At 37.3% G+C, this 24,341-nt stretch overlaps 1 long non-coding RNA gene across 1 annotated transcript in view; it reads left to right on the top strand.

The window, feature by feature from the left end:
- The window catches only part of LOC115607247, a 158,848-nt gene that overhangs the window by 93,171 nt on the left and 41,336 nt on the right, over positions 1-24,341 (top strand). Inside the window, exon 3 of the long non-coding RNA XR_003991150.1 lies at positions 6,221-6,341. This is a non-coding gene — a long non-coding RNA (uncharacterized LOC115607247). The remainder of the gene's footprint in view (positions 1-6,220; positions 6,342-24,341) is intronic.

Raw genomic sequence — 24,341 nt, 5'->3', positions numbered from 1 at the left:
TTCAGGTGGGATTTCTCAGGGTTATTTCCATCATAATTAGCTGTTCATGTTGCATCAGCAGGAGCAACTCTTCTGAATTTGTTCAGAACTTTGAAACACTCATTTTATGCAGCCCTTTCAGTCACAGACTGGCTATGTTTTTTACTAAACATGCAGAGGTACTGCATATATTTATCTGTGATGCCTTTTGCCTGCATAATCTGCTCCTTTCATTTACCTCCTTTTCTCTACTTTTTTATTCTGCTCTGCATGTCCATTTATCCCTTCTGAAGCAAAGGGTTCATAACTTTTTGTCGTATATTCCACAAAGTCCCACCTGACAGCCTTTGTTTGGCTTCTGTGCAATTGGACAAATCCTGGCTGTGTTTAGTGGAGTTGCTTGTGGTATAGATTAAGACAGAACCATTTTGTTGAGTGTGTAAAATCTTCAAAAATCACTGCATGATTTGGAAAGGGGTGGTTAAAAAGGGAATCCTCTGGGTCTCTTGAAAAACTTCCAGCGGTTTCAGGAAAATTCCAGAAAAATTTCCAGTTCAGATCAGAAATATTTCGTTGGCATCTCTCCTGGTACCTTAATATTTCCCAATACTGTCACGTTTAGAAAACAGGATGACAAAGATACTTGCAAATGAGAGTGGGGCTGATAAAGAAAAGAATCATTATAACATTTCAGCTCCTCGGGAAATGATGGCTGCTGAGCGTGTGTGTAAGGATGAGCTTACAGTTAAAAAGCACAGTTTTTTAGGATCATGTGATCCTTTCCTACCTGTGATCCTTTCCTACCCGCACTACAAATTTCTTGTAAATCACTTTATTTCTCCCAGTCTTAGTGCCTATAGCAATACAACTTCTTTATCTTGCAAAGTAAATTGAGGTAAGGCTTTGCTGCTCTTGCAAAGCAGTATAGTATTCATTTGTTGAGAATCAGTTTGGAATTCATGGACTGAAGGTACTTTTTTTTTTTTTCCTTTTTTTTTTCTTTTTTTTTTTTTTTTCCTTCCCATGCAAAATATTTGCACTCCTAACCCCTCTTTCATCCACCTTATGTTCTGGTTGCTTGTCAGTATAAACGATCTCTGAGTTGGCAATATTTCATGCAGGGCCACTTCCACTATCTTCAGCTTCTCTGCAATTAATATTCTGCCCTGTCATATAAGTCCAGCCTTGTATTCCTAATGTCAGGCTGGCTTTGTTTAATATGACCAGCAAGGTAGCATATGTTTCTAAGTTGAGTCTCACTGCCATTTTTGGAGGTATCTCCCATTAATCAAGAAGGCTACTTTGTCATAGTGCAGCTAATGTTATCACCAAACTTTAAGTACAAAGGTGGAATAATAATGACTCCTCTTTTGCTAAATGGAGTTAACACAGCTGAATAGCTTCCTTGATGGTTTATTATATTAGTCTTTCAGAACATTGACTGATTTGTTTTTATTACCAAGAAAGCTTTTGTTTTATGGAAATGACTTAGGACCACAGGTCAATGTTTTTCATGTCACATCTCCATAAGTACATTGCTTCATTATACTTTGTATTCTGCTACTGCAGCCCGTATGTCACTTAAATTTATTTGTCACGATACCACTGCCAGGCTGCCATTAAATTGTTAAAGGATATTCAGGAAATGTTGTTGCAGTAACCTTTAGAGGAAGATATATGGAAATGGACTGTATCTGTTGATTAACTTTTTGAGACGCAAACCTTCCAAGGTGTAAGACCCGGTATGGATCACTACATGTGAGCAGAATATTTAGAGTGATGATGATCATGGTTTGTTGGGGTTTTTTTTGTGAGGCAATGGACACTCCAAGTTTGAATTTCCTATATATTTAAGCTAGGAGAATAAAATGTCACAGAAAATCAGCAGACAGCATAAGAGATACGTAAGAAAGTAAAAAAACCATGTTGATCAGTTTGAGAATCCATGGGAGAAGCTCCTGAGGCATTTCAGGCTAAGCTGAACCAGGGATCCCAGGTCTTGGTCAGGTCACCCTCCCCTTTGGAGAAGGAGGTGTCAGAGGAGAGGTCACCAGCTCTGAGCTAACACACTGAGATGGTTCCCAGACATGTCCCAGGAGTCAAAAAATGGACTGCAGGCAGACAAACTGAATCTGTGAAGCATTAAGACTTCCTGCTACAGACACTGTGATCTCTATAACAAGATCAGTATGTTAAGGGATATTTAAAATATTAATTGTTCATACTTCAGGGCTGCTCTGGTTTTCTGAAGCTAGAGCTCTTAATATTGATCCCATAGTAATACAAATACTTGAATATGGCGTAGCACAGCCCTGCTGAAGAAAGAGACTCACTGCTTTTTTGCTTGCTGAGCTTTAAGCTGCACTGGTTCCATAACATGGTTTGGTGTGTGGCTGCTCAAATTCTTGTGGCAGTATAAAGGACCATGCTGGTTCTTTCGGGGGTGACAGGGCGGAGCAGCTGTGTGTACCAAAACAGGTTTGGAGTTACAGTGGGAGCAGTAGTCACAACAGGCAGGTGCTGACAACATGGAATAGGGATAGAGGGTAGTCGAAGCAGGACATGTACTGGTTACCCAGGCAAGTATGCTTAAGTGAAAACATACATAGATAAGTGTGATATATGTTGAAAGCACAGTAATAGACAACAGAAACAAAATCTGCATGCTAAGAAAGGCACAATTGATTGCTCTGAAAGGAATGTTGTCATCCCTCAAACCTGACAGAAAACCCCAATTTTGGAAGGTTTGAACCTACCTGACCCCACTGTATGTTAGGCAAGAGCTGCAGCACAGCCCAAACTGCCTAAAAAATTGATAGGGGGTAACTGAATACAAGTTTTTTTCCTGTGGACATCAAGGTAACTGGAGGAAATAGAAAGTTTGTGGTGAACTCAGACAAAAGACTAATAGCTTTTTGTACTTTCCCAGGCATTAGATTAGTGTGAGATTTCATAGATAGAACTGCAAATTCTGATTATTTGCATGTGGCTAGCAAGCCATGCTCACAGCATCTCTTCAAGAATTAGCCTGGTTTTATTCTTGAGAACACAAACAGTATAAAACAGGTTGCAGGAGCTCTATAATCAAGCTGAAAATATTCAGAGGGTGCAGTTGTGGCATCACATGTTTGAGAGGAAAAACTATTGAGAGACCAGAAATATAGGAAGCCAATATAATTATTGTTTCCATGTTCACTGGTGTCTCACTTGGTGAAAACCGAAACAGAGGCATTAAAGAATGCAGTGTATCTTTCATGCAAGTTGCTTCTCACTACAGTGAATTTCAATATCCAAAATGACATTTCTGGAAAAGTTATTCCTACCGAATTTGCTGTTCTCATTATTCTTTTTCATTGTTGCTTATAAGCTTAGGGCTAACCAGTAATTCTCAAAATGTCTTGTTTTTCTGAGACCAGTTTGCTCTATGAAGCACAGGCCTAGAGGTGGATGCCCACAAGTTTTGCTTGAATTTTGGGGTAGCAATAAACCCCTATCCTATTTAAGAATTTGCAGTTTTCATGTGGGTTGGGTGAAATAAAATGCATTGTAGCATAGACATAGAAGAAGACAAATTGCTTTAAGGAATATTCCAATGCAGTTCACTAACCATTAAGTATCATTCTACTTTCGTGAGCTTAAATCTCTACTGACATGAATCTTTTATATCCTGCAGTGCAAGTTGTAATAATAAAAAAAATAACCAATAGAGTTAGAGAAGTTTTTCAGTAGACCCAAGAAAGTGTGGAATTGCTCATGATCTTTGAGCAATTGAGTCTCCATTTTGTGGTATTGAAAATTTTCTATGTTTTAATATACAAATATACTTGGACGTACATTCCTGAACTTGATTTTAGCCATTACTGGTTAAAAAAAACAGTTTTCGGGTCTATTTTCTGTGTAGTAGTATATGTTTTTTCTGCACCCTTTTTATCTGTGTCTCTGAATGTGAGTTTATGAGAATGGGAATTAGAACTAATGACGTTAAATAAGATGAGGAGACAATGAGCAAAAAATAAAGAGGCATTGCATAAGTTACAGAGGCAGTTATAATAAAAAGGCCCAAACTCTTCTATATGTACAATCATGTGCCAAATTCAACAAATGCTTATGGAAATTATGTATACTGAAATTATGACATGTTTAACTGGAGTATGATAAAGCAAAGTTGTTGAACATTCTGTTTATTTAAAAAACATTCTTGAGGCTATCCTGAAACTAATCATATTTTTATGCCAAAATGGGCTGAAAAAAATATGCAGGTTTTTTGCTTAGAACTTCTAGGTTGGTACCACATTCTGATTGACAGCTGTGTGGTTCGGGTGGCCTCTGAGATGCCTTGGGCTCTAAGTTAGGCATCTCCTCTGCCCAGAAGAGATTCCAGCCCCTGACATCTGTGAAGCCCCACTGCCAGTATGTGCTGGGGAACCCAGTTTCCCATGCTGTTGTGGTTCCAGTCTGCCCAACAGCAGCCACTGAGGATGGCCCAGTGGCCATCCGCTATGCAGGATGGGCCTCAGGGAGGAGCAGTCCAAACCTGTCCTGCCAAATCCTTTCATTTTTGTCATGTTTACTAAGTTCTATCCACTAGCTGTGCTATAGCAATTGTGTTAGTGCTCTAACATAGGAGGGAGGTAACCTAGCTTCAACAAGGTAAATCACCTTTAACAATGAGATAAATAACCTTTAAGAATAAAGTAACTCACCTTAGATAAAATTATTCTGTATTATTCTGAAGATGTGGATAATAGTCCATATATGTGCAGTAACCACAGAACAGTTGCACTACTGAATTGTGCCTCGCTGCTTGTGTTTAGACTCTTACCTTCTGGGGACAATGAGGCAGACTGAGGTGTTTCTCTCCTGAGTTAATAGAGGTTGGCTTTTTAACTTAAATATGCCACGGAGCTAAAAGGTTGCCCTAAGGTGGCAGGGTAGGAGGTACATTAGATGAGGAACAGAAACTTGTTTCTGTATTACCCTTTAGCTTGCACCCAGGACCTTTCAGCAGCACCCAAGACTCTACTCAGATTTGTGTTTTCAGGTTTATAACGTGGGCCAGGGATGCAGGAGACAAAAGCTGGAGATGGTGAAATGTATGGTGGGAGGTATGAGGGCATGGAGAGTTGGATTCTAGTAGAACATTAGTCATGTACAACTGGTGAATGAAGGAGGCAGAATAATTTAGAGACAGAGATAGAAGGGTGGCATGTGAGAAGTACAAATACAATTATTCTTTAGAACTAATTGTGATAAGTCACTTCTGGGTCTGAGTCCTTTTCTGCAGGGTTGCTACATGCCCAGCAGGTTCCTGTGATGTACTGTGACACGGGGCTGTTCTTCCTCAGGGGCAGAACTTTGCACTGTTCCTTGGTGAACTTCATGAAGTTTCTGCTGTCCTAGTCCTTGAATTTATTAACATCCTTGTGTATTGAATTGTGACTTGGTACCTGTTGTAGCCATCATTCTTCTAAAATTGACACTGTTGGCCCTTTTTCTAGTCATCAGGGACCTCCTCTGATTACTGCAGTTTTTCACAGGCTATAGGCAGTAGCCTCACAGTCATATTGCCTGCCTATGTAGGCATCTGAACCAGCCCCTTAGATTTGAGTATGTCCAGCCTGAAAGCAGTTCCCAGCCTACGGCTCCCCTACTGCTGGTTGCCCCTTTTCTTTGCAGAACATACTATACAGAGAGGTCCAGGAACAGGTTTTTCCTATGAAGTCAAAGGCAAAAAAGGCATTCAGCCTTTCCAGTTCTGTTCAATATTAGCACATCCACATTTTTACTGAGCTTCCTTTTGCAGGCTCAAGGACCTTTAGACTCCTTACTTTTTCCCCAAACCGTGCAGTTATACTCCTGTTTCATTGTCTCTTCTTGTTTCCATTCCTTGTACACTCACTTCTTGCATTTTAGTCATCAGCAAACTTCTTCCTAAGCTAGCTGACACTTCTCTTTTTACCTCTTTCTGAGGTTGTGAACTGTTTTGCCTGTTAAAAATATCTTACAAATAACTTCTTCTCTAGTCTTTTTCTCAGAAATGGATGGATTGGAAAAGAGAAAACAAGCTGAAAGAGAGCACCTCAATATAAGCAATCTGTTTGACAAAATCATAATCAAATGCAAAAGTTATTAGAAGAAACTACAGCCTTTACCAGAAATGTTTTCTTGCTGTTGATAAACAGAAATATTTTTTCCTGGTCAATGTTTCTTTATTAATCTCTTCTCTCCCCACTCTCCGTAGGGAATTGTGTACCATGTAACCAGACTGCTATAAACCTTCAGCTGCAGACCACTGACAGGAGTCTATGGACCACCACTTGGGTGAACCTCTGCTTTAAACCGTTAAATGATTCAACATTTGTGTAAGTCAGACACATTCTGGTATTATGTAGCTAAATAATTTTATAGCCATTTCATTGTAATGCTAAGAGGTTCAGACACTGTGTGAACAGTTTACTAATGCAACTTCTCTCTAATAATTTGGTGATAAAAATGGATAGTCTATGTGAACTATAAATATGTCCTTAAAATGTGCATGAAAATCTGTGTGCTGTTTACAGTCTGTTAAAGAAGTTCTTGCCACAGAGACACATGACTGTCTTATATAGGTATTGTAATGGTTACAAGGTTTAGGATTTTATTTTATTTTATTTTTTAATATGAAACTGGCTTAAAATAATATTGCTAAACAGCTATGGTCTCATATTAGTGGTTTTTAAAGTAATACTCACCTATTCTTGTATAATAATCAAAATGACATAGAAAATACTGTGTTGACTGGCCAACTTGAGTATTTCAGACAAAGACAAGTGTTAGTATTTGTACGTTTACTTCCTCAGCTGCTTTGTCTTTTTTTTACTTTAGAATGGGAGATATGTAAATGCTAAAGTATTACAATGGGAAGCAATTTGACTAATATAGGTTGAAGCATTTTATGAATGAAAACTGAAGCACAAGCTATAGAGAAATCACTTAAGTCGCTGCGAAGATGCATCCATCTCTGGTAATGCATAAAAGCTAATTAACAGTGCAGTGAACTGGAGGCGATTATTAGATGAGGAAGTACAAAAGAAGGTGCAATGTCTTTCAGTTTACTGACTAAGGATATGTGAATATCTAGAGATGTCCATAAGCAACCTTGACAGCAAGGAAGAAGAGTCTGTCTGGAGATGTTCTTTGGGCTGCTCTGTCTGTAGGAGTAATAGGATAAAAGAACAGGCATTCAGGTTGTGATGTAAAAGGCTAAGGTCTTTTCCATGCTAATGTCTGGCAGCTATTGAGGCTGCATCCATATAGTCCCTAAATGCGGATAAGAAAACGTTTTTACTGATTGAGCACACTCTGGTATATGACCAGCTAACGTAGATTGTCATTTTCTATTGTATATATAGCATCTGTAAGTGGAGAATAGCAAAGCCACTGCATACTGAATCCCAAGCTTGGATATATTTCAAGGCAAGGAATTGATTCATGCATCTAAAGCTAAGCTGGAAACTGCTGCTCAGAGCATTTTGAGAACAGCCCTGCTCTCACATGGAGGTAGACTTAATAAAGCCTTTTTGACTGTATTTCTTGTTACAAGATGATAGTTTCCTAGTGTCGGCCCTGGCTAATAGGCTCAAAAAGAGTTTTCACCTCACACATCTGTTTGCGTAGACCTTGTTTTCATTCTGGTTTTGCTTTGTAGGGACACTTGTGCATAGAGTGCTTTGTGGGAAAATAAGTGCTCTATCTGTGTCTGCTCCTGCTAGTTGTATTTTCCTCTCCTGAATATTCTTACCATTATCTAGCTAGGTTTGGGATACGGATTTGGTGAACAGTAACAGGCTACTACTGATCTGATTGAGGACAACTAAAACGCAAGAGAAGCCTTAAATCTACTTTGATTGCATGTCTTTTGCTGTCACTTTCTTCTCTCCTAAATTTTTTAGCCCTATTTCTTCTACTCAAATGATAAAATGAAAAGGATCTGTCTGCATCTTTACTCAGGTTAAGAATAATTAATGTTTTAACAAATCATTTCCCTTTTATCCATGATCAGATACTACCAGGAGCTTTCTTTCTCTGTTGATATCCAGAATGAAGGTTTAATAGTGCTGCATCTTATTTTGAGTGGTATTGGTGAAACTCAGTAATTAGTCAGCCTATCAAACTGTGCTGTTGGAAAAAAAAGTAAAGATATGAGCTCTCTTCTTGCTTGTTTGAACTGAATGCTTTCTGTATTGAACTACCAGTTATTTGAAGAGTTCACATACAACTCATCAACATTGATGCCCATCACAAATACAAGAATGAAAAAATACCCCACAAATCTTTTTAAAGAATTTTCATAAACAGCTTTGGATGAGTTGCTGTTTCGATACCTGAGCTCTGCAGCTGAAGGTGCAGAAGAATTCCTGGGAAAGTGAGCTCTGCAGCAACTGGAAGCAAAGCTGTAATAGATGGATACTTTCACTTAGCCATTGCCCTAGTCTGTGTGAGCTGTAAGTCAGTTGGCAAAACAAGCCAGAAATATTTTCTTGAAAATGTTTCTATTCATATGAGTGAGGGTATAGATCTTCTACTTACACTGGAGAGAAAACAAAATGAGTGAGAGAGAGGAAGATGGTATGAAAATACCAATTTGAGTTATTGTCACGAGGGAGGATTACACATGGCACCACATAATGCAGGAGTTAATCATCACAAAATTATTTGGAAGTGAAATAAGAAAGTACAGAACACGACAGGAATGATATTCAAATGCAATAAAATCTTGTTTGAAAGTTGTTTATGTTTCAAAAAGTAGTTCTGTAATTTAAGAGTAGACAAAACTGGTTTGTGAGAATTCAAAGAACTTAGCAGAATTCACCCATCCAGTGAAATTAATTTGAGGCTGTTTCTAACGCTTGATATATTTTCCCCCGTAAGGTGTTCATTGATTGCAGTAGGCTCCTCCTTGTTGGAGACTACTTGAATTCTGTGCAGCACCTCTTAAGAAAGCAGTGCTGGCAAACCCGGCTCACACATGGTGAGTGAGCTTAAGAATCTTTGCGCCTTAGATGGTTCCTTCATGGGCATAATTTAGAGAAGTGCTAAGCACATAGTACATAGTGGACTCTACAGCAACATGACAGATTATCATCAAACCTGTGACACCTGAGATGGACTTACCCAGGAATTTTCCCCATTGCTTGAGAGTATCTTCCCTTTGCCAAATTTGGCTGTTTTACTCAGCAGAAAGGGGTCGAGTGGGGCTCCCATGGGAGTTCCCATGATGATGCTAATCTAGAAATAACCATTCAAGGAAGAAAAAAGAGGAAGACAAGATCAATAAAGTAAATCAGGTGAGGAAGAAAAACATGAAAGCAAAAGAGACAAACCAATTAAAAAATCCCAAAGGACCAAAGGGTAAATCTGCTTTCTGGGACAGATGCATCCTTGGAGCCTCATTGGTGCAGACCTGACCACAATGGATAACCTGATGAAGCTAAGGCACTCCCTGAAACATGACATCTGTATACAGGACATTTCTGCAGCATGATGATGTCTTGTAAAAAGCAGTTGTGTGATGTGTGCTACCCAACCTTCCCTGAAAAATTGGACCTTAATATTCATATGGGTCATGACATGGTTACAAAGACAAATCTTAAGTGCTAAGAGTTACAGATACCCCTGAAATTAATTTGACTGCTGTATACCAAAATCTAATTTATTTTCTTATCATGTCCCAACCATTAAATTGCTTGAGCTGAGCTGTATAAATGCTTTAAAGTAAGGCAGCTCCTAGTCACTAAGGAATATTGCAGAAAATTTGCCTTCCAAGCATGGTTATATAACGCCCACTTATTTTAATTAGACTTTTGCTCTCCAAGTCCCACTCTACCTAAGTGGCATGATCACTGAAACATAGTACAGATCTGTGATAGAAAATGCAATCTATCCACTCCTTTCAGCAGTGACTTCGCCTTTAGTATTATGTCTCTCAGGCATGTGAGCCCCCAGCAGCTACTCGCAGTGTTGTCTATTATTAGTGCTTACTCAGAATGGGTCTTGTTCTCTATCAGAAATGCAAGAAATGTCTCTGTAAGCACTGCATAGCTTTAATTCTCCTACAGAAGAGTGGTCCTTTGGGAGGAAAGTCAAATAAACAGCAGCCTAAACTGTACTCCAGATAGCTGAAAAACAGGAATAGGACCAAACCCAATTATTCATAAGATGATGCTGATGTTAGTCTTTTCTCAGGAAGAAACATCAAACAAAAACAATTTTTTGGAAGCAAGTAAATTCCAACTAATTAAAGGTTTCACTTCTTTCCAGTCTTACTTGAGAACTATTGCTGTATGAAAGTCTTTGGGAAGCATGAGAAAGGTATCATGGTTATATGCATTAATCCCTCTACCCCTGCAGACAACTGCATCTTCCTCCTGTTTTCTGTGACATGTCCTGTTGGAGAACACGGAAACTTATTTGGACAGGCACTGAATACAATTTCAGTATACAAACCAAAAAAAACCCAAAACCCGCCAAATTGTATATTTGTCATATCATAAAAGGATGATTTGTGTATAGAGGTGGCAACAATCCCTTTCTATTTTTTGACCCACCATTCTTGCACTTCTGAGTAGACCAAACAATTTGTTTCTGTGTAATTGTGTTAAGCCTACAGGAATTTCCTGACAATTGTGCTATGCTTTGTTATGATGATGAATTACTGTGTACGTTTCTGCCATGCTCATTAGTCTTACTCTGCAGTGCTCACCCTGCATGTGCACTGAGATAAATTGGACATTGAGCCTAAAAGACAGTGTCCTCATGAACCATACTGGTTTAAGGTTGCCTTTTTTAAATTTTGCTTTCTGACATCAGCTGCTCTCTTGATTCTGAAAATGGGAGACATTATAGTTTTTTCTCTCACTGTCTGATTTAGACACTGAATACTTTATAGAACATGTTATCCCTTAGTTGAAAAGCAGGAACTGATTCCAAGAATAAGTGCCTTATAAAAACAATAAAACAACCCTACATATAGACATTGAGAAGTGTTTTGGAAAAGAGGGAAAACAGTCTTGGAGCAAAAAGGAAATGTGGGCTCTGCCTGGAGAGAAGAGATATAGCTGATAAAAATTCAGGATTATATAGATTGGTAGGGGAATTTGAATAAAGCTGTTTAGGGAAAGAGAATGAGTAAGGTAATAATCAAATGATATAACCCATTGTGAGCATTTGCAGCAGTTTATTTTACTGAGTGGATTGTATACTTCTCAGAGCAGTCACTGCAGTCGAGCAGGAAAAGAAATGCAGTCAAGCATCTGCTACATGTCTTCTTTCTCTGAGTGAACACTACAGTTTTTGCCAGACATGACACATACACACAAGAGGCATGTTGGGACAAGCTCAAAGATCTTAGTCATCTGGCAGTAATCTAATAGAATAGCTAACCACCTAATGGATGAGTTACATTGGGAACTGTACCTTTGTAAACCTGCATCCATAATCACATCTATTATAATCAATTCCTACCAAAGTGCTGTAGTGGAGAAGTTAAGATGACACTAAAAGCACAGAGATCACATGGGTAATAAGATTGTCTGAACATTTTTAGGGAAATGGGTTTAAGGAACTGACTTTTACAGAACATGAGGCTATTGGCAAATTTTTTTTCTTAGATTCTCTTAATAAAAGGCAACTTCTCTTTTTTTTCAAATATGGACTGTCAAAAGATGAAGTTGTGTTTCTATGTAGATACACTGCCTCAGTGCTTCATGGGTCTTTTGTTGACTGACATCTCCCTTTAACAAAAATTGTGGTGATCTAGCAGCAAGGGAGTCAGCACCAAAGTGTCTGAATAGATCTAAATGATCAAAGGTTACTAGAGGATGCCACCCATGCTCCAAGATACTGCAGCACAAGCCAGGTCCAGCTTGGACAGTAGCCAAGTTTGCCATCTACTGAGCCTGCATGAAGAAGCTGAGAGGTGTGAATTTTTAGTTCAAATACTGTGCTGTGATAATGCATCTAGATGGCTTGCAAACCTGAGGTGATATGAAACATGGAGTGAGTTAACTTACGACCATCTAAATCTGACCATGTAGATATTCCTTACAACAACCCTTAAGCCCCAAGATCACTCTCTGTAACCCTTTTGAAAGTCTGTACTGGTCCTTTCTCCTTGGTTCTGAAGACAGAGTATGCAACACATCCTTTTACTCTTGAAGAACATATATGAACGAGCTTGTGCTATGCTTTTCTCCTTAGTTTCCTCTTGAGTTATAGGAGGGGAACCATCATAGGCTACTTCTTGTGAATGCTGCATATGCTGTGGCAGTAACATGGCCTTTCCAGATACAGCTCCTGTTCAAGTTCCTAAATTCCAGAGGTACAGCTGGCAACTGAGAGACCTAAATTTGTTATGCCTACCTTTAGGAGTCTGTTGTGGGTAGAGGCTTGCTTAGTCACCCCCACACAGGAACTGTTGCCATTTCAGATGCCCTAGAGTATGCAAGGCACACTGACAGGTCTGGGAGACCTATTGCCAATGGGAGGACAGGCAGGTTATGCTGTCTCATCTCAAATGGCACTGCCTCCCTCTGTGTGGACAATGGATTGAGCCCTCAGTATCAAAGCCCTTATTAGAGTCAATAAAGATCAAGCATGGAGTTACTGGAGCTGAGCGAGTGATTCAGCTCAGCAGCTACTGGTTCCCTAGGTTAGGGTGAACTGAAGCATGCTCTAGATTGTATTGGCTAGATTTCTGCTGATTACAGCAGGTGGATCAACAACTGTTGCATGTGTGCGTGCCTACATGTAGCTAACTGTGTTTAGGTGGCCTAAACACAAAATATTTTGAATGGTCAAGAATTCATTTTTAGAATTTGAAAGGATAATTGTAGAAGCTTTCTTGCAGAACTAAAACAGAACAATCAAAGTACCTAGAAAGCTTAAAGGTCTCATGGGGAAGTATCTGTCCTATGGAAGGTTATAACGGGAAACAGAGGTATTTACCCTGTATACAAAAATTAACATGTAAGGCAAACCAACTAACAAATGACTTGTCAGACAGGTTCTCAAAGAGAAACAGAGTCTATTACCTTAAAATAAAATATTTTTAAAATGCTAGAAGGCACACTAATGATTGGTGGAATATTAGAAAAAGCTGAACTGGAATTCGATAGCATCACCACTGGTTTTGACTGTTCTGATACCAGTTGCTTTGTGGGGAATGATTTCCCATTCCTCATTAATGAAGAGCTAACAGGGAAAAGGTGTGCCATTTCTTTCAGTAATAGATTTTACAGGGAGTAAAGGGCTGAGTTTTATATGCTGTTTCAGTGCTATAGGGCTGGACTTGTTGCTCTGAAGTCAGAGGTTCAGTAGTATTCACATGTGCAAAATTTAATTACTCTGATTTATCAAGCAATTATTTTTCCTACTAGTGTTATTTAACTGTGGGAGATCTCATCCTTTCTTTGAGCATAATGAGTGCATTTGCTCCAGGACACAGTTTGCCATTCACAGATGAATTCTTTTTAACAGTGACTTTGCCTTTATTTTTCATTTTCAAATGAAATCACATTCTTAATTTGTTAGTAAATTTTAGTAGTAAATTTATTAGTATATGGAAACAGTGAATTCTTTATTGCATGATGACAGAGCTTCTGCCAGAAAGCCATTCCCAAACAAACCTTTTTAGACAACAATGTTAAGCCATCCTGGTGGAAGATGAAAATTTTGAGTTTGAGCCAGCGGGATATAAGAAAGTATTATATTCTGAGTTTCTATTTCCTGTATGAAAACACTTAACTTATAATCTATAATATAAATTACAATCACCACTTCAATTTTTCAGTCATTTAAGGCAATTAAGGAGTCTTCTGTTTCCAAAATAGTTGTTATAAATACCAACATCCATAGTAGAGTTTGAATCTGTGTTTGATTCGCACAAGCTTTTAGTGCAGTTCCAGCAAGGGCACAGTATGTTATTTTGCTATTATTACCTGTGATTAGCACAGTGCTAGCTATATTTACTTGTGATTCTCGCTCCCATTCAGAAGCATCTAACTCTTCCTTGCATCATGGGAAGAACTTGTTTGTGCTATCTATGTCTCTGGTTTCTTCTGAGGGATCGGATATTATTCTGAAAACATGGTCTCAATGGGGAAGTGAGTTGGTTAGGTCATCCTGCTTCCATTGTCCTGAGGATAAAGACAAACCTTTGAGAGCTCTTAAGAAAAAACATTACTGATGAAAACTCAGTCACAGAATGATTTGGTTTATGTCAGAAGATACGACTTACACATGGCAAAACTCCAGATTTCTGATAATTTTCCCATGCAAAGGATTAGATTCATTTAATATGGTTTGATATTGAAAGGTCCAGTTGGCAGTTACTTATGTCTTTGCTGTCTTTTAGGTGTTTTTGAATGATTTGTTAGACTATTTGTTCCAGGACTTTTCCATAACTGAAATTAAGCTGAGTGGTTTTCTCTCCTCTTCCGTGTCTCCCTTGTCTTTTCTTTTTTTTTTCTTTTTTTTTTTTAAATAAATGTAAGAGTGGCCTTTTCCCAGTTTTGTGAAGCCTTGTTTATTTTTACAAGTTTTCAAAATATAATCATGTATCATCCCTGAGATAAAAAGCTGGTTGGAGGAAAATACCACAGAGAATTTTCAGTGAGGCTATCTTATCTTAAAACCTCTCATTTACCTATTTTCCAATCTGCTTGTCACTGTTCTGGTTTTATTACTCATCTGTATTTCTGCTGCTAATTTTTTTATCTCTAAGGTCACAGTTGACATTTTCACTGAAGACAGAAGCAAAGATGTCATTAACACTGTGACCTTCTCAAGGTTCCTGTTGAGGAATAGGTCAACATTTTTCTTAATCTTCTACTACTAATAACATAAATATGGAGTATTTTCTCCCCAGTTACATTTTGCCTTTCTGATTTTTATTCCCAGACTATTGATACTTTAGTTCAGGGTACTTTGTGCCTACAAGTTGTCCTTTTTGTTTGTTTGTTTTGTTTTTAATAGCACTATCAGTTCTCCCCAATTCTTTTTCCCTTTTTTACCAACACTGTGTAAAAATCTAGCACTTCCACTTTCCAGTGTTTATTGCACTCTACTGTCCTAAGCTTCATGATTGATGATGTTTGTGTTCTCTTTTCTAATTGTCTGAGGACAGTTAGTTCTGTCATCTATTTCATGGTTGCTCTCGGACAAGTTACTTTGCATCTACACATTGTCAACCAGTTCTTCCAGGCTGGCCAGAAAGACAGTGAGAAGACCTTTTATTTATTTGCTTTCTTCATCTTTTATATAAACAAAAATGTCACTAGGACGTTTCAAGAGTTTGCTGCCAATATGTTCTGGCTATCTTCCTTTCCCAGTGGTTGTCTGGATGATTAAAGAGTTCCACCACAAATCTGTTCTGTGCTCTTCATGTTTTGCTGATTGCCCAGAAAATGCCTTATCCACCTGATCTTTGTGACCAGACCCAAAACATGACAGCATTCTTTTACATTCAACATTTTATCAAGTTTTTATTCCTCCATCTCATGGGATTCAGAAGAATATCAGTATTCCCTGAATACACAGAGAAACGTCTCCTTTGTTATACTTTCCAGTAAGAGGTGAACAAGATATATAGACTTATGTCTGCTAAACAATTAAATTGGGCAGTATTGCAGCATTCAAATGCTGATATCTTCCGATATCACACAAATTATCTGTTGGTGTAACTCCAATGACTTCAATACAGTCTCTCCATCAGAGAATGACCTATGTTTTCCCCTTGAAAAGGAGGAAGATATGCAAGTCTTCTTTTCTTAAAATCTGAAATTTTGATTTGAATTTAAGAACTCACAAAACATTTGTGACATCTTTTCTGACCCATGTAATCATTACTTTAAATGTTATAGGCAGGATAGTTCATAGAACATAAATAGCAGTATTTCAGACAAAAAACCCAAACAACCAGTATCATGAGAGCAAAGAGAAAGCCCAGAATGAAGAGAATCAGTTATTAGATCTTGTGGATGCTACATTAAAAGGCAATGAATATTTCCCTTTATATGATTAATTCAGATTTTAATGACTAAGTTCTTCTGCACAATTGCAGTATTTCTTTTCATCACTAACGTAGACGTTCAAACAAAATGTTCTTTCTAAAAAATGAATGGGGGAAAAAATTGTAATATTATTGACTTCCTTAAACCTATCTCATATGATGGATTTATGAAATGGAAATAATACAGAAATTCCTTAGACTGTGACAGGAAATACAAATCATGTGAATGGAAGGGAAGTTGCACTGAAATAAAGACATTACAGAAGATATTGAGTTTGCTAGAAAAGGGTTTTCTGTTAAGTACTTCCTGTAATTCTGTTTTCAGTGGAGCACCTGACAGACAAGAGACAGGAAAAGATGCATGTGGATATATCACTTTTTTGTTCACTAGTAGCTGAAGATGTATTCAGACTGTAAGCAAACTGAATGCAGTGAGGGTTGGAAGGACCCTTGAGTGACTGTTTTCTGGTTAGTACGAAACCTAAACAAAACAGGCCAAACCTTCATAACTGAATTACTGGCACTTTAGGTCTGAGTTAATGTGTTTAGCTAAGGGTGAAGATTATCCAGCCACAGTGATTAGAGGCATTATACCTACAAAGATCAAATATGTCTTCCAGATCTGAAATGTAAGCAGGAAAGTTCTACTAAGTTGTATGAAAGTGAGTTTAATTCTATAGTACCTTTATACTGTTTGAAATAAGTTTTATTGAAAAGAGGGCCTGGTACCTATGGAGAAATTTTTGGGGCTGAGGGTGAGCTCTTGACTGAAAGTCTCAGGAATCATCGTTTTATCAGAAAAGAATGACCTAAGAAATAGCACTTACCGTGGCTTTGAAAAAGGTATTCACACTCAGTGCTGATGTCTGGGCCTGTGGTTTGCACATAAAGCAATATCATGGTTTTGTGCAAAGTACTAGAGAGGAAGATTCTTTCTTGAAATTCAGTGGGCTGATATCAAAGATACTTCTCACTGAATTCAGAGATTAGCTTTAGTAATGACAGTAGACCTGAACACATAATCACTTGTGTTCCCTTATTCCATATGGCAATTGCTAAATGTGTCATTTTGTTGCCAAAAAAAGAAAGAATACCTTTGTTTTCTTGTAAAACTTTTTTTTTTTTTTTTTTTTTTTTTTTTTAATTTGGATCTATAATGGGAAGAAAAAGGGACAGGCATAAAATTCTGGCAATGCTTTGCTTAGAATTGTTGCGTTTAATTCTTCTGCCCTGAGATATAAATTCCCAACACCAAAGAATGAAAAAACAGGGGAATATTCTCACATATAAGTGGAGCAAAAGTTCCAGTGCCTGTAAAAGCATCACCTCAGACAGACAGAAGTGCTTTTCAACTTCGCATTTGTGTTTTTCTATGGAAGTAATTGGTTCATATTGTTTAAAACCCATTCTAAAGGGATGAAAATGATAAGTCTCACTTGCATTCGCAGACGCTGATCTCAAAAAGCATTTTCACAGAGCAGCAGATACTGAAACTGAAAACATCTTTGGAAATCTCATTGTAGAACACTTGAAAATAGCCCTCTTCTTGTTTAATGTTTGTCTCTGTTCTTTTTACTGGAAGCACATTTTGTGCCTCTTGCACTGGAAATCAAATTCACGAATTACATAGTTGGCTGCAAGGGGGATGACTGACTGCTTTAAGGGGTCACCTCCTGTTCTGCTACTTCACAGTAAATCCAGAAGAATCCCTATTTCAATGAAAGTGGTCACTAGAGAAAAATAGAACAAATAGAACAGAATTTCATCCCTAGATTTTAATGTTGAAACCGGAAAACTAAGAGTCAATATCCCGAAAGTGCTTTTGGTGTACCTGCCCTACTTTACAATAATGTAGAAAATTTTATATTTTCTTAAATTAAGTCATTAATATTTCTTCTCTTTTTTCTTTTCTTCTTCCCTTTTTTTTTTTTTTTTTTAATTTTTATGCAAAATCCCAGATATAACAGTGTTTGAGGGCATGGCAAATATCAGACTTGAGAAAAAAAAAGAAGATGTATTGGTTATAACTTTCTCCACCATAGGCCAGTAAAACTGCAAAAATGAAATTTGCTTGTTGCCTTATTCTTTATAACATGCTTTTCTGGTGAAAAACCAAACAGCTTTCAAATTTTTGATGGGCAAAACATCTGTATTGTGTGTTGAGTTGTGCTGTGCATAATATGGGCTGCAATACTATTATATTGATAGAATGGTTTGGTTTTGGTTTTGTTTTTCCTATGCTGCTATGGCAGCATTTTTAACTTTTCACACTTTTTCTTGCTTATCTAGTAGGTATTCTCTCATGATTTATTAAGAGGTATAGAACATGTATTTTTTAAAACTGTAGAGAAATCAAGTACTGTAACAATGAGATATTATATAAAAGGATAGAGAAATATTTATGCAGATTCTTGTGGAATTTTTATGTGTTTGCTGCATATAAATTAGCCATATAGCTTCACTGAGGAGAGACAAGAATAAATAAATTCTGAGAGCAGAAATAGTTGAAGTTTTAAATAACTTGCTGAAGGACAAAGCTGAAAAAACTGGCAACAAAAGAAAAATGGGAAAAATATCTATTTTCTTGAGGTTAGTTGTGAATTCCACTGTCATTTGGTACATACATATTTGAAAATTTAAAGACTTGTTCTGGATTTCATTATAAAACCTTTGTGGATATCCACTAAATAATAATTTATTAAGCAAATTTTGCTTTAATTTTTAAACAGAAATTGCTTTATTTTCTTCAGCTTGAAACAGTTTAAACCAGAAATATAACTCTCTGTAACGATCATCCATGCAATGCTATTGTATTTTATGAGAATCGGTTGGGAGAAGTTTGTACAGTAGGAGTTTAGAAAGAGAAATACAATGTAATAGATGAAATATGGCATAACTAGGTAATTGTTCCTGGTATGTATACATACTTGTTAAATTATTTCACAGTCTATGAAAGAAAGTATATTTTTGTGAAAATATTGCTAGTTGGTTCTCTTCATCTTCATGAGCATGTGTATAATATATTGCATTAAAAAAAAAACAAAACAAAAAAACAAAGAAAGTGTGAGAAGAGCATTAAAGTTGCAAAGAAAAAAACCCCAAACTTGAATACTGAAGATTAATGAAAGAACATGTATTATCACCTAGTGTACTGTGGTTCCTGATAACCTCAAAGAGGACTGTTTAGTGTGCAACTTACTATGTGTATGATATTAGAGTCGCATTTAGGGGCTAATGCTTCCTAGTAAGTGGGAACTTCCTTATAGATTATCACTCTTCTAAAATTTTATAATTATTGCATTTAAACAAAAAATAGTACCCCTCCAGTTCTCCTTCTCCTCCAAAAAATCCCAAACTCACTTGCACATATTAGAGGCTGGAATTTCAAAATGCATAGACAAACTTTGTACTCTTTCCTGGAGTTTATCTGTGAAAATATTACCTAGTCTTTATTTGGTGCTGAGTTTCACATGTATTTTTAAAATCATAAGGAGATGCTTTATTGAGGAAATAATATAGGAAAATGGTATTCAAAACTGCATATGCCCATGGCTGTTTTAAGATTGTATATGCAATTATAACACTGTCACTGTCTGACTTTTTGAATCTTAATCTTCCATTTGAAGACTATTTTATGGCAGCTGTTTGATAAAATAAGTCCTTGATATATCATTTGAAATACTTAGAGGATAATATTATTATCTAAAACTATGGACAAAAATGTACACAGTTAAAAGGAAATAAGCCTATGCAGACCAAAAGAGCCTTAATGGCTTTGTCTTCACAGATGACATTTTCTTCACAAAATATAAATCTCTTTTTCAGTATTATGTATTGTAAGACGGGGAAACTCAGAAATGAGGTGTGGAGATGGTGTTTCTTAAAAAGGTGTAGCCTTTAAACGTAGATCTTTTAGTACAAAGACATTCAACATTTATGGAACTGTTTGAGATTTCCAACAGGTCTGGGCATGTGTCGACATGCCTAAATGAAATTTATTAAAAGTGATTTAGCGTGACACTCCTTCTGCACCAAGATGGCCAACTTGCCCTTCACTGACAATAAGCCTCATCCTGTGCAAGCTACTTGAACAGAGCTGGCCACGGTGAGCAGCCTCCTCAGAGGGGGTCACTGCCCAGGGGCTGCTGTTGGAGAGAGGCAGATAATGCTCAACTATGAAACTGCTGTGGGACAGCAGACATGGATGGTGCTCTCTGGTGGCTTTGCTGAGTTAAGTTTTTCTAAAAACTTCAGCCATAATATTCACAGAACATTGGTCGTAAGGTTCCCCATAAATTTCAGGCTTGTAATGACATTACAAGCTAATTCAGGGGCTCTGCTTGCATTTTTGAGCAGCTGAAAGTAACTTTTGACAATTGTCTTTCTCTAAACAATTCAGGTTTACGGTAATTAACTAAAAACATATTGTCCATTAGGTCTGCTGTGTGAAAAACAAAGAAACAGGTCTTTTCTTTCCTCATGCTAAGAATTCACAATCAGACTCTAACAAGATAGCTTCAAGAATTTTTTTTCATCATTTGTAAGAGAAAAATAAAAACGAGTAAGAAATTACCAACTGTGAAGTTAGATATAGAGTTTAGAAAAATATTGTGTTAGCACAAGATGTTATTTCTTCAACGTAAGATGGCAAATAGAAAAGCTTTATGGCCTCTTTGAGTCTTGTTGCTAAAATACTTTGTGAAATGTAACTATTTAGGAGTGTTTGGAATTAGAAAAAACTCTTGTGTAAAATGTTCATGTTACTGAAGGCTGCCCAGCAACAGGAGTTTAAGATGGAGAGTGGAGAAAAATACATTACTCAATTGAACCTGTAGAAATTATTTGATGTAGTTAGAAGGCAATTTCCTGAGTTGGTTTTTGTCCAAGGTTCTACAGTTGTCACCTGAAGCTTATGGGAAAAGCCACAGGATCTTTCATGGGCAAAGGTTATTGTGACCTTTGCTTTAATGCCTCAGGACAGAAGACTCAGGATGGTTTTTCTTGACAAAGTGCTAGTACAGAACAGGTATGGGTAACAATACTATTTATTTATTCCTTGCCTGTCTCAAGCTTTTATGTTTTGTTGTTCTTCAATATGCAACAACAAAAAAAAAAAAGATTTTCTTTTAAACCAGAAATCCGTTAGACTGAAGTCGAGCAGTGTTACTTCTCAGTGGGGACTGTCAGTTAAGGAATGAAGAGCTAAGAAGGCAAAAAGCTGTTTTGCAATGTGAATTATACTACCGTTTATGAAATTGACATTTTGCTTCCTAATGACTTCATAAAACGGTGGGGCTCTTTGATATTCAGTAGGACAAATGTACAAAGCATTATGCCAGAACCCAGTGTAATCTGCTTCCAAGGATGAGGATAAAGGTACAAACTAAAGATCAAACAGGAGAAGATTCTGTAAGATTAAGAAAAAGCAAAATGTTAACAGCAGTCCTAGAAGTGGGCTGAAAAGCAAAAACTTTCTTATGAGTAAGAATTGTTTGAGTTTAGACAGTGTTTTCCATCTGTGGATTGCACAGCATTTTACTAATTATAATGAAAGCATCACAATGTCTTTTTGTGGGAAGTAAATATTATTTCTGTTTTGTGTATGTGTGATGATGATAGTAGCTCTCGGGCTTGAAACACCGCTCTCAACTTCTCCCTTCAAAAACTGCAAATTGAAAAGAAATTGAGCTGTGCTGAAAAAATAATGAGGTTTTTGGACTGAAATCCTTTTAACCTTTCCAGATTATTTTTTATATGACAGTCACAGGAGTGTGCTTACACAGACTGCCCATTTTGTCTGGTTAAGCCATATTAATTAGAAACAGGACTGCAGATTCATTGTGATATTATATTCCTCTTTATATGTAGTCCGATTGATATATGGTGGTTCTGTTGAGTTAATGAATCACATGAGATGCAAACATACTTTCTTTTTTGTTCAGAGTTTAAAAAAAAAGTTACTGCATGTCCCGTTCAAAGTCCTCAGGAAAGGACTGTGGTCACAGGCTCTCTGTAGTGAGAATGTTGTCATGAATGAATGACTTGGCTGAATCGTTTATATGTGATCTTTTCCTCACAAACCCAAAAAAGCTTTCCCATGCAATGCATGTATCTAAATGGCAGCTGATATAAAATCTCTGTGATTTATTTATCTGTGGCTTATCATATTTACAGACTAGCATACAGTGAGAATGGTTATAATACATTCATAATGTGGAAGCTCTGTCTTTTCTTGAAGGTCTGAAATTAGAGAAAAATTTCAAAGAAAGAACAACAACATCCGTCACACCTGTTTAAGACACGTACACTAATAAAAGCCTGTTCTTACTGTTATGCTTGAGAGAAAGGCGGGTGCTTATGGCAAGCAGGCAAAATTGGGTCAGAGTCAAAGGTTGACAAGATGACCTCCTGAGGTCCCTTCCCACCTGAATTATCCTATAAGCCTATGTTTTTAAACATAAGCTCACTTCAGAGTGTGATGCACTGTGCATAAAAGTCTGAGGAAAAGAAATGGCATCATATCCATTTATCCTGACAGGTTGTTGCAGTATCCCCCCATTCATCACATGCATAATCTCTGCAACAAATGGGTTGTAACCTTTTCTTAAAGCAGCTGAAGGATCAGAGTAATTTTCCTTTGACAAAGGAGTTTCTGTCTCTTTCTGGACCATGAAAAAATGCTGCTTCTTTCTCAAGCTTGGCTTAGATATTTAGGCATTTAAACACTGAGCACAGGACAAAAAATAAAAGTTGTTTGTCAGTTTAGGTTCCTGTTGACACATTCATTGGCATGTTTTAGATATGTTCTACTCTTTTGCAGGGAACTTAATCTCTAGGGGACTTTTTCAAGATAGCCCAATGGCAGCCTGTCCAGCTCTGCAGCATTGAAACTGATTTTGTATCTAACATAAAGGAACTGTTTGAGCTTAACCAAAACTAAACACAGTTCTTGAATTTCTTGCTGCTGTTGCTACAAGTAGAAGTGATCACAAACTGTTATTTTAAAATATGACTGAGCTTAATCAAAACTGAATCTTAAGCATGCTGACTCAACTTTCTCATTCTTATGTATAGGGACTTGTTCTTTAAGCACAAATAAATTTATTCCAGATATGAATATGGATATGCGCAGAGGGCATCAGGATTTATGTTTCTGGCTAGAAATGAAAGTAACATAGTCATTAAAGACACCAGTTTCCACCTGTGTTTATCTCTGTATTCCTTGTTTATTGTTTCTTTTTACAAGACTCTGCACCCTGGACAGAGTGGTAAAGTGCAAACTTTTACTAGTTGTTACTTATTTTTTTAGCATTCTCTTTTATGTCTTGGAACTATTTTGCCATTTGATTACATTTCATCAAGGAAATTGTGTAGGATGTATTATTTACCAAATAAAACTTGCCAACATGCATAGAAATAATTGCTTTGATGAGGATTCTCTGAGCAGGATACAAAGTAAAAGTATATTTGAAGGTCTTTGGTGCTTAGGGAGATGCATGTATTATCTCAAATGAATTGATCTCCATCTGTCAAAGGCTTTTTTCATGCTAGAATAATATGTGGGAAAATCCAAATGACACAATACAGCATTATGTCATGCTTGCTAGGATCCTGGCTCTTTGAGAGGCTGTATGCCCTCACTGAGTTCCTGCTGACTTTCAAAAGAAGCTGAAGATGCTCAGAGTCCTTCCTAGGACACTCAGATTCTCCCAGGATGAGCAGGGATACCCATAAGCCCTCCACAAGGGTAGTGTCACCTTCCTATGCAAAAACAACCCTTGGAACAAATTCAATTCTTTATAGTCAGTAGCTGAAATGCCATGTCTCATGGAAAACTATAGATTTCCAGTGTTATTAATATCCTAACTTTGGGACACACACATATTGACCTCTATTCCTAAAATGTACCTTTAAGTGAGGGAAGTATATTGTATAAAACATAAGGCAAGCATTTTTACACAAGAATTATTGGACCTGGTGGAAGAGGGGCAATTCAGACATTCAAAATAATTTCTAGAGGCAGATATATTTTGTGGGGTCAAAACATTGAAGTTCTTCATGTTTAACAAGATAGTGACAAATTTCATGGCCACTGGCCTCTGTTCTGAAAGAAGCTACTGATACCTTGTTCTCTCTTTGTATTTTTTTCTCCGACTGTCCAGTGTTAAAGTGGTCCAGACTTTGAAAAGTCCATTCAACATCAGACCTCATTCCTAGCCTGGGAGCCCAAAACGGGAACCCTGAGCAGGCTAAAAAGATCGAATGCATGATAAGCATATTTAGAAGTCAAATGTGAGTTGAGAACAGGATGGGC

This window comes from Strigops habroptila, chromosome 4, assembly GCF_004027225.2.
Source record: "Strigops habroptila isolate Jane chromosome 4, bStrHab1.2.pri, whole genome shotgun sequence".
Lineage (NCBI taxonomy): Eukaryota > Metazoa > Chordata > Aves > Psittaciformes > Psittacidae > Strigops > Strigops habroptila.
Note: the sequence above shows the minus strand (reverse complement) of the source record. Positions and strands in the feature narration are given on the sequence as shown.